This window comes from Branchiostoma lanceolatum, chromosome 9 (assembly GCF_035083965.1).
Source record: "Branchiostoma lanceolatum isolate klBraLanc5 chromosome 9, klBraLanc5.hap2, whole genome shotgun sequence".
Classification (NCBI taxonomy): domain Eukaryota; kingdom Metazoa; phylum Chordata; class Leptocardii; order Amphioxiformes; family Branchiostomatidae; genus Branchiostoma; species Branchiostoma lanceolatum.
Window position 1 is genome coordinate 1,821,088 of NC_089730.1, and position 10,128 is coordinate 1,831,215.

Genomic DNA, 10,128 nt, shown 5'->3' on the forward strand with positions numbered 1-10,128 from the left:
CAATATCTCAGGTCTTTCTTTGAATGTAGATAAATGCAAAATATTACGATTAGGTCCCTTAAAATCCACGAATTTTCGTTTGCCCACTCATCTACCGATACAGTGGGTTGACGGGGATGTTGACCTACTGGGTATCAATATTCCCGTTGATTTAAATTTAATTACAAGTGTTAATTTCGAACCCCGATTGGAGAGATTAGATAGACTATTGCGACCTATGAAGAATAAATGTCTGTCCCTGTATGGTAAAATTGTTATTATTAACACTTTGGTGGTTCCCCAATTTACAAATCTATTTCAAGTCTTACCATCCCCTAACGATTCCTTTTTCAAAGTATATGAAAAGAAGATATTTTCTTTTATTTGGGACAACGGTCCTGAACGAGTTGCACGGAGGGTTTTATACAATACATCGGAAAATGGAGGACTAAACTTAAAAAACTTACGCGCGTTCAACACTTCTATAAAAGCTTCATGGGTACCTAAACTTTATTCTCATCCCGAATGGTTTTCCTCCTGGGTAACAGTCTTCCATCCTCAACTTAATCATAGTTTATTTCCTTTTTACCAGCTGTCCTCGGTGATAAACCTTTGTTTAAAAGGATTTTTTTCTGAAGTTTTTATGTCCTGGTTTCAATTTCAGCACGTAGAGCCCACGACGCCGGCAAATATACGACAACAAGTAATTTGTTTAAACTCTAATATTATTATTGATGGTAAAACTGTTTGTTTGACAGCTTTTATGAATAGGAATATATATTTCATAAATGACTTGCTGTCCCCGGACGGCAATTTTATGTCTTATGATGAATTCAGTACAAATTTCCCAAATGCTTGTGACCAACATAGATATCTACAGCTTATTTCAGCTATTCCCGGTAAATGGAAAAAACTACTTAGTACTGAGAAGCGTAAAGACCTTGTGTGCCTGCCCTTTCAAAAAAATTATAAATGGTTATGAAATATAAAAATCAATAAAAGCATGTATATCTACTTTCTTACGTCCATGAACGAGGTCAGCCTTGCACACAATACTAGACTTTCTTGGTTCTATTATTTTGACAAACCTATACCATGGCGAGATGTATTTACAAACTTATATAGATGTACTATTGATCCAAGTACTAGATATTTTCAATACCGATTAATTAATAAATTTTTACCTTGTAACAAAATTCTACATATATGGAAATTAATAGACTCTAGCTCTTGTTCTTTCTGTCATGACGATGTAGAATCCTATATTCATATTTTCTGGGAGTGTCCGCATGTAGTATCATTTTGGAACGATGTAAAAAATTGGTTGAAAGTAGAAACTTCTATAGAGTGCTACCTAAATTCCTTTATTATCATATTTGGAGATACATGTAACGATGCGCCCCCCCTGAAAAATCTGATTATTTTGTTAGGTAAAGTTTTCATCTTCCGGTGTAGACGCTTAAAAATAATAAACTTCCAGGCCTTTAAAAGACTAATATCTACTTTTGAAAAAAACTGAACGTCTCATTGCATCTCGGAGAGGGAAGCTGGAGAAGCATCGGGGTAAGTGGGGAACTTTGTGTTTAATTTGATTTTGAAATGTAGAAATAATCATGAAAGAATATAGAAATGACATGATAATGATATTTGATTACAATACTGAAATGATTATGCGAGTAATGATACAATGCTTATATGAAAAGATGATATGTAATGTGATAAAATGATATGTAATGACTTGATAACCAATATGAATAACGTTAGTAATGACATAATAATAATCATATTATATGAGCTGTTAAGTTTACAATGTGGCTGTTAGACTTGGATAGGTCAATATTTAAGGGAGGTTCTTCATTTTCTGTTGTGTGATTGTTATATTTATCAGTGAAAATATAATAAAGAAAAAAAAAACTTCTTGAAGGGAATGGCCGTCTATTTTGAGTGTTTGTGTCGGTGGCGCAACTTTTCAAAAGTGAAGGTACATTACCTTACACTTTTTTGGGTGAAGTTTCATGTGGTGTGACATTGACCAGGTGCTTAGTTCGTCGAGGTCGTATTGGATCGATGTTGTTTCACGTGCCTTACGACTCTCGACCAAATTAAGATCGTCTACTGTCTTCCTGGCATCATCAATGTCCTTAAGATTCTCTGTAAGGCCAGGCGTCATAGTTCGGACGTTCCAGAGCTGGTCTCTTTTGTTGTCTTTTGTTGCCGGGTGCGGAGATGACGACCTACCTTTTGGAGTTTATCCTATTCCCCGCACACCCCACGAGGATAGTAGACCGTGGCGAGACAGCACCTTATTGGCTGGGGGCTGCCCAGCTTGAGGCGGGCGGTAGCTGTCCAATGGGACGCGAGGATCCCTCCCACCGCCGGTAGCAACCCCTGGCGTCACGCTCTACGCCAAACGAGCGATGGCTTAAAACCGGTAACTGTTGCTGCCCGTGTTGTGTCGACGCCACTGACGAAGCTGGAGTGTCTCTAGATCTCAAGTGTATTGTCCGGGTTTGTCTTTCCAGTGTAGGGTCTGGTAGGATTTTAGCCCGGGCGGGATGATATGGAGGACGAGTTGTTGCCCATGCAGCATGTCCCCCCTCTCCACGTCACTGATGGGTCCAAAGGAACAGCAGAGCTGCTACATTTTGGCACCAGTGCCGTCGCAGGAGCTGCCAGAACGCTGTTGTATTTAGCATCGAACTGCCTTCGGGGCTCCGACTCCGGATTTATCCTCAGGGTGTTCTCCCGAAGCCTTTCCTGTGTCCAGGTATGCCGCAAGGCAGCGGAGGTTTGGGATCAGGGTTTCCCTCCCTTAGATGGGTTGCCTTCCCGGGCTGATGGGCCCCGTCTGCCCAGGTGCAGTAGGTCAGAGGTCACATACATTTTAGCAGTAGCAAGAGAGCAACAGAAAGTATTTGCATACATCGTCGGAGTTTGACACACAGGCTGTGAACTAGTTATGGTCAGACTTCAAGCATTGAAATAATCAGTAATAGATATTCTCAAGAAAAGTTCTGTGCTTAGTGATTGTAATCAGGGTACATGCATTTGGCAATTGGTGCTAATCGGTAGTGTTGTTTTAGTTGCAGAGCAGGTAACTATTGTGTCAACTGGATTGTCTGTCCCTATGCCCCATAAACATGTTAATACAGTCAGGGTGGTCATCATTGTTATGCAAAGTGTCGGCTTGCCTAAGTTTACGTTTCCAAAGTCTTACAAGTTTGTTCACATATTGAAATAAACATACTGATACTGTGTTTTACCGTACAAGTCAAATTGCTATGTTCACTGGGTGTAGTACACACTGAACACACTTATAAAATCAACCAACACAATTTCGAGGTGCACCATTTATGGCCTGCTGCGTGGTACAAGATAGCGTCTGACTACGCGGGTGTAAGTTAGCAAGTAGGAACTGATTTGTCATGGCAGTTTTGCTGACTAGGCTAGTTTGACATATCTATAACCTCTAAGTACATCATAAGTTTCACAAATAGCCTAAAGCATGTATTTATACATTACATAAATGTAACGTTGGGTAACATAAATTCGCGGGGTACTTAAATTCGCGATTTTTCGAAAACGGGGTATTTAGGGATCTGTATCTGTATCTATCTGTATCTGTATAGCCGGTATAACCGCCATTAGGCGTAACACACCAGCTTCGCAGGCACGCGGCGCGGCAGCAGCTGGTCATATTACACCGAACGGTCTGTTACACCTAAATGATATGTGATATGTGCTAGATGCAACATCAGTAATACCGCTAGAAATGCAAACTTGACAGACTAACGTATTCAGAACACTGTCTGAAAAGCTTCGATAACCATGCATTAGAAGTTGGCTACGTCAAAAACTGTCCGTCCTTATTGTCACAGTCTGAGGGCTTCGTGGGAGAATTATACTGCATAGTTGTTCGCTGGTTTATAAGACAAATGTCACATCCGCTTCCTGCTCAACACAATTATTTACAATACAACTTATTAGAATCTCTTTTGCTAACCTACCACTGGACTCTAAGTGTGATTATTCATCAAAACTCCTCTATGTTGCTACAACCAATGGCTACGGCACTACGGTGAATTTTCCCGCCACCATATTCGTTACCCAGAATCCTGCTATTCGGCAGACGACAAACGTTTGCGAGGAACACTTTGTCTAAATGTTGTGTGTGATAGTGGACTGATGGCGATATTTTCCTCAAAATTTGCTCCTAGCACAAGCAGAAACACTGTTGGACATAGTAGTATTACCATTTCTGCGGCATCCAGCTAACGCCCCGATGAATAATGTACAAATTTCCATGACGATGGGGGTGAACTTTGAGTGACGTTCTACCGACTCAACACACGGCCCGTTCCCGACGGCCTGGTGTGTGCGGTACGGCCGTTTTTTCGTGTATTTTTTTTACTTGGACACGTCTATATCTATTGCACTCTTCTCAAGCCAAGGATGGAACGAATAGCTGCTGTATAAAATGTAATTAGCGGTAAGATATTGAAGACGAATCTTCTCTCCCGAATTAATGTTCACCCCTGTCCGACAGCACCGTCATTGTGCGTGCGGCGGACGGTAGTTTCAAGTTGAAATATTATGGTGTCAGCACGACTAGAGACAAAATCTACCATATATGTGATTAGTGCAAAGATAGTACATGATACTGACAGAATAATAGAAAAAAAGGATGGTTTCTTGTTCTGCTAGATTGATTTCAGTCAACCATTATCGGAAAAATCCCGAATTTATGTTACCCAACGTTACCACCATTGCACTTGCAAATTTCAATCGTTATTTAAACAAGAGCTTTTAAAAAAAGCTGGCGTTTCGGCTACGTTTATAAGTGTGAATTGTCTTTTCCCTTTACTTGAAGTAAAATCTGCCAGAGGAAGTCACTCAAGGGCTGTTCAGTCTATAAGAAAAATTGTCATTTTGGGAAATGAGTACTGTTTTAATAGAGAAAGGCAGATTGGGGAAAGCAATTTTGAAGTTACGTCACTTAACTTAAGTGCTTTTGAAAAAGCTGGTCTTGGCCTACAACTTGTACTTATTTGTAAAATGTATAATAGGCTCATTATAAAAGCTATCAATGTAATTATGTACATGGCACGCAATAAAACATAAAATTTGAAAAAGCACCATTGAATCATCAGCACTATGGTAATTAAGTGAAATAGAAGTTCATAACAGCTAAGGTTCTATCTAAAATGACTACCAAATGTCAAACAAATCAACAGCTACCTCATCCGTATTATTCTGGTTTCCGCATTTACAACATTTCTTCCTTATTTTCCTGGGTAATTTTGCTAAAATTCATGAAAATTCCCATAGTTTTGTGCCGAGGGGCGCCACTTTCCACGTCCGTGTTGTCTGAATGAAGTCGATACTGAACAATGGAGCATTTGCTACTGTAACAAAGAATCGCTGTTTTGCAAACAACATCAAGAGCCTCTGTTTACATCGGGGATAGAAGTTTAGTGGGGAGTGTTTTGCAAGAATCATCTTACCGCGCATAGGAGCCGCTGCACGGTATTTTCCATTACAATGAACAGAAAAATTCGAATGCCGGGTTTGGAATCTATGAAGTCCTGTTCATAAGACAAAGGCCTTGTATATATTAAATGAATATTTAAAAATAACAAATATAAAATATTTCTTTATTTATTAATGAAAAAAAATGATATTCATAAATATGATATTGATAGATTAATATAATATCAATATATATTTTTGATATTCAATATCTAAAAAGAAAAAGAAATCCATGCACGGAGACGAACCCGGATCTTCTGGGTCCGAAGCGCTTCGCGTTGCCAGATCGGCCAAGCTGCGGTACGTTACTATTCACACTGGACGTAATGCTATAACCTTACTATATGGTATCATTTATGCCGATTTTTGGTCGTTTTCTTGACGAAATCATTTTTTTTCTTCTGCAATCTTGTGGAATAGATGTAATATGGTCATTTTTCAGGATATCAAAGTCCGAAACCACAATGCAATGATATTTCCGAACAGTTGTAGCAGTTACATGCGGTCGCCGTCCTGTGTCACATGCAAATCTGCGCCGTCCTGTGTCACATGCAAATCTGCGACACAGTGTTGAACCAAGCTTCCTTCCTTCCTCCTTGCTTGAAGGTAAAAGCCAGGAGAATGCGTTTCGGCGCGCATGCGCCGAAACGCAAAAAAAAAGAGGGTGGGGGAGAGCAGATAACCGGCTAAAGGAATTCAAACATACAACAGGTTGGAGAAGAGGGCAAGGTGGAGTTGCCTTACTGTGGAAGGAGAGTATTGACTATGCAGTACACAAACTGGAAGATGGCAATGACAGGATTATTGGAGTGAGAGTTAGACTCCAAAGCGGCCAGAAAATATTTGTCTTTGCAGCCTATATGCCACATAGTGGCTTGGCAATAGACAACTACAGAGAGCATTTAGACATTATGACAGAGTTATGCAGAAAGTATGAAAATGAAGGTGAAGTGATCTTTGTCGGAGATTTTAATGCAGACCTCGGCGAACAGGGAGGCTCAAGGGGCAGAGGTCAGCCATCCAAACTGGGGAAAGAGCTATGGGGCACACTAGATGAACTAGACTTGCTTTCCCTGAACTTGAGTCATCTCTGCAAGGGACCACTCCACACCTTTCAAGCTAATGGAGACAAACACTTGTCTACGATGACCACATCCTCATACCTTACTCTCTGTTAATAACAGAAGCAGTCTCATGCAAAGTGATTGGAGATTGCAGCCTCAACTTATCAGATCATAGCCCCACAGTTGCCTCATTCGTCAACAAGCCAAATGAGTTCGAAGAAACAGTGATCAGACCAAAACTCAACTGGCATAGAGATGGAGACCAGACACTCAAAGAGGCTTACAAAAAAAGAGTGAGGGAGAGGCTAGAATCAAATAGTGCTCCAGCCACATGGTCAGCAGGGTCCATAGAGAAAGATCTTGATACAATAACAACAATACTGAGAACAACAGGAGAAGAAGTGATACCCGCAAATAAGTGTAAGAAACACCAGAAACCCTACTGGTCACCAACGCTGACAGAAGCGCACCAGCAACAAGTGAGCGCTTGGATGCAATGGAAAAAAGGGGGAAAACCAAGGGAGAAAGAGAACCAACTGTACAAGGCTTACAAAGAGAGGAAGAACCAGTTCAGGTCAGAACTGAGGAAAGCGAAGCTCTTACAAGAAGCCAAACAGAATGAAGAGCTGACAGCCCTAGCAGCATCTAACGACAAAGAGTTCTGGAAAAAGATCAGGCAGAGAAAGGGCAGAACCAACAGGCCGCAAGCAGTAAAAGTGGGGGAACAAGTCATCAACAATCCCAGCCAAGTGAGAGAAACTTGGGCAAGACACTTGAGATACTGGGCAACGAACAAGAAGAGGAAGCCATGCGCTTTGATGAAATACACAAGAACCAAATCACAGAAGAGGTAGCCAAGATGGAAGAAGAAAGCTACAGCAACCTGGAAGGGATACGGGAAGAACCCTTCTCCCCACAAGAGGTAGCCTATGTTTGCAAGGGTTTGAAGAATGGAAAGAGTGGAGGCAAAGATGGCCTGGTATACGAGCACATCAAGTATGGAGGTGAGGCATTGTGGGTCCGTTTGACAGGGCTGTTCAATGCAATAAGAGAGAAGGAACACATCCCAAAGGCCTTCATAGTTCGTGGTTATAAACCTGCTGTTCAACTGATCTTGCTCACAGTCACTGACGAAAAGTAGTGGATGCTACTTGAAACGTCTGACCGTTTCCAAAATCATATCCAGTTGTTTGAGTAATTACTTTTTGGCGCCTTTAAAAAAGGGCTGAAGATATACCCCTCCTTAAGCAAGGTAAAACCAACAAAACAGACATGGACTCACACCGGGGTGTGACACTGTTACCTGTCATTTCCAAAGTATGGGAGAGGACATTGTTTAATAGATGGAGTCCTTGGCTCCATGATAGAGGTATACCTCACCAACTCCAGAGTGGGGGACAAGTCGGATGCAGCAACATCACTACCGCTTTCATCGTGAGAGAAGTGACCAACCACTACTTGGAAAGAGGGAGCCTAGTATACGGTTGCTTCCTTGATACGAAGAAAGCTTAAGACACAGTCTGGCTGGAGGGAATGTTGTTTAAAATGTACAAGAAAGGAGTAAATGGCAGACTATGGAGACTCCTCAAGCTCATGCACATAGGTTGTACATATTCTGTCCTGCTGAATGGAGGTGTTTCCAGAGAATTCAGCACTTCAAGAGGTGTGAATCAAGGAGGTGTATTGTCCCTTACCTGCAATCTACTAGCAACAGATGATGTGCACGACGAACTACAGCTACAGTCGGGAGGAGTGAGCATAGGAGGGATCAGTTGTGCTTCACCTGCCTTAGCGGATGACATATGTCTGCTGGCGAGCACACAGGCAGGTCTGCAGAGAATGATCGACACTATGGGACATTATGGAAGAAAATGGAGATTTGAATTTGCACCAGGAAAAAGTAAATGCATAATCTTTGGGCAGACAACTAGCAGCCAAGATGTGGCCAGTGATACAACCACATGGAAAATGGGAACAAGTTCTATGTTGGGGTACAACACTCTGACAACATGTTATCAAAAGAACCCATTGAGGGGGCATGCAGAAAAGGGAAGGGAAAGATTAGTGCGATTTTGACAACCGGCTCTGAAGGACAACATCCCAACCCTTTAATCTACAAGACCCTGTACAACACATTGGTCATTCCCGGCATGCTGCATGGGTGCGAGTTTTGGGACCCTTCAAACAGTGATCTACTCAAACTAGAGAGGGTTCACAGAAGAGGAGCAAAAAACATGCAAGGCATGCACTTTCAGACAGAGACGACAGCGTGTCTTAGTGCAATAGGAATGACAAGTCTGAAGTCAATCCTGGACAAGTGTAAACTCTGCCTTTTCGGAAAGCTTGTCAGTCTGCAAAACACTGTAGTTGCAAAGAGAGTGTTCCTCCTCAGGCTGTACTCCTACATCCTAGCAAAACCAGGCAGTAAGACAAGAGGATTTGTGAACGAGTATTTTGAAGTTGCTAAGGAATATGGCCTGGTGGAGTGGCTGGAAGGATACTGGTTGACAACAGACTTCCCTACAGTAAATGCATGGAAACATTTAGTGAAGACGACAATACAGACACAAGAGAGTGAGGGGTGGAGGGCAAGCACAGCGACCGAAACCAACTGCCACAGGTTCTACAGAGTCCACCAGGAAAACAACAAACCCCACAAGTTATGGACACTAGCAAGACAACAGCCAGAGTACCAGAGACCTTAAGAACCTCATACTCCTCAGTACCATCCCAACCAGACACACCGTAAAAACATGTCCAACCTGCCACGACCCTACAGAAGACTTGGTCGGTCATCTAGTCACCAGATGTTCCACTTTTAACCGGTTACGACAAACCCTGGCAGAAAAAAATAGCAAACATTCTGGGAGTAAGAGTCATGGTAAAAGTGCACGAGCAACCAGAAGAGAGATTCACAGAGGTCATGCTGGGTGCCGAGATAGTGGAAGAAGTTGTAGAACCAGCTGTGTGGAGCGCCTTCATCACAACAACGGCCAGATTGCTCCGCCCTCTGGCAGCCATGGCATTAAAGCACGCCACCTGGAAAGAGAGGCAAAACTGCAGCACGGGGGAAGGAGAATAGAGCACAGGAGAGCTGAGTACATACATAGTATGTAAGTACATACGGGAGAAGAAGAAAGAGCTGAAAAGAGCTGGACTTAAACTACCCCCAACAAAGGCTACAACACAGCCTCGGCAGAAGCAAGGCTGTGAGTTAAACATGCGAGTTGTGGAGAACTGAGCTGTGTGGATTCACAAGGAGTTGTAGGGAATGATGCAGAAAGGGACAATGAACTTTGAAAGTGAAACACTAAAGAACTTTCAAAGAACTCTGAGAGTTATTCGTACAATGCACAGAAATAGAGACGGGAAAAGACAGTTTTTTATAGATGATATGATAGATCTGATCGAATGTTTTTTAATGTCCCAATGGTCATCAGTAGACTAGACGTGTGGGGAATGGGATACCCCTGGCAGGTTCGTTCACCTGCCCTCCGAGAGATTGTAAATATGATTACGAAATGACAACAATATAAGAATATAATATATGTTATAA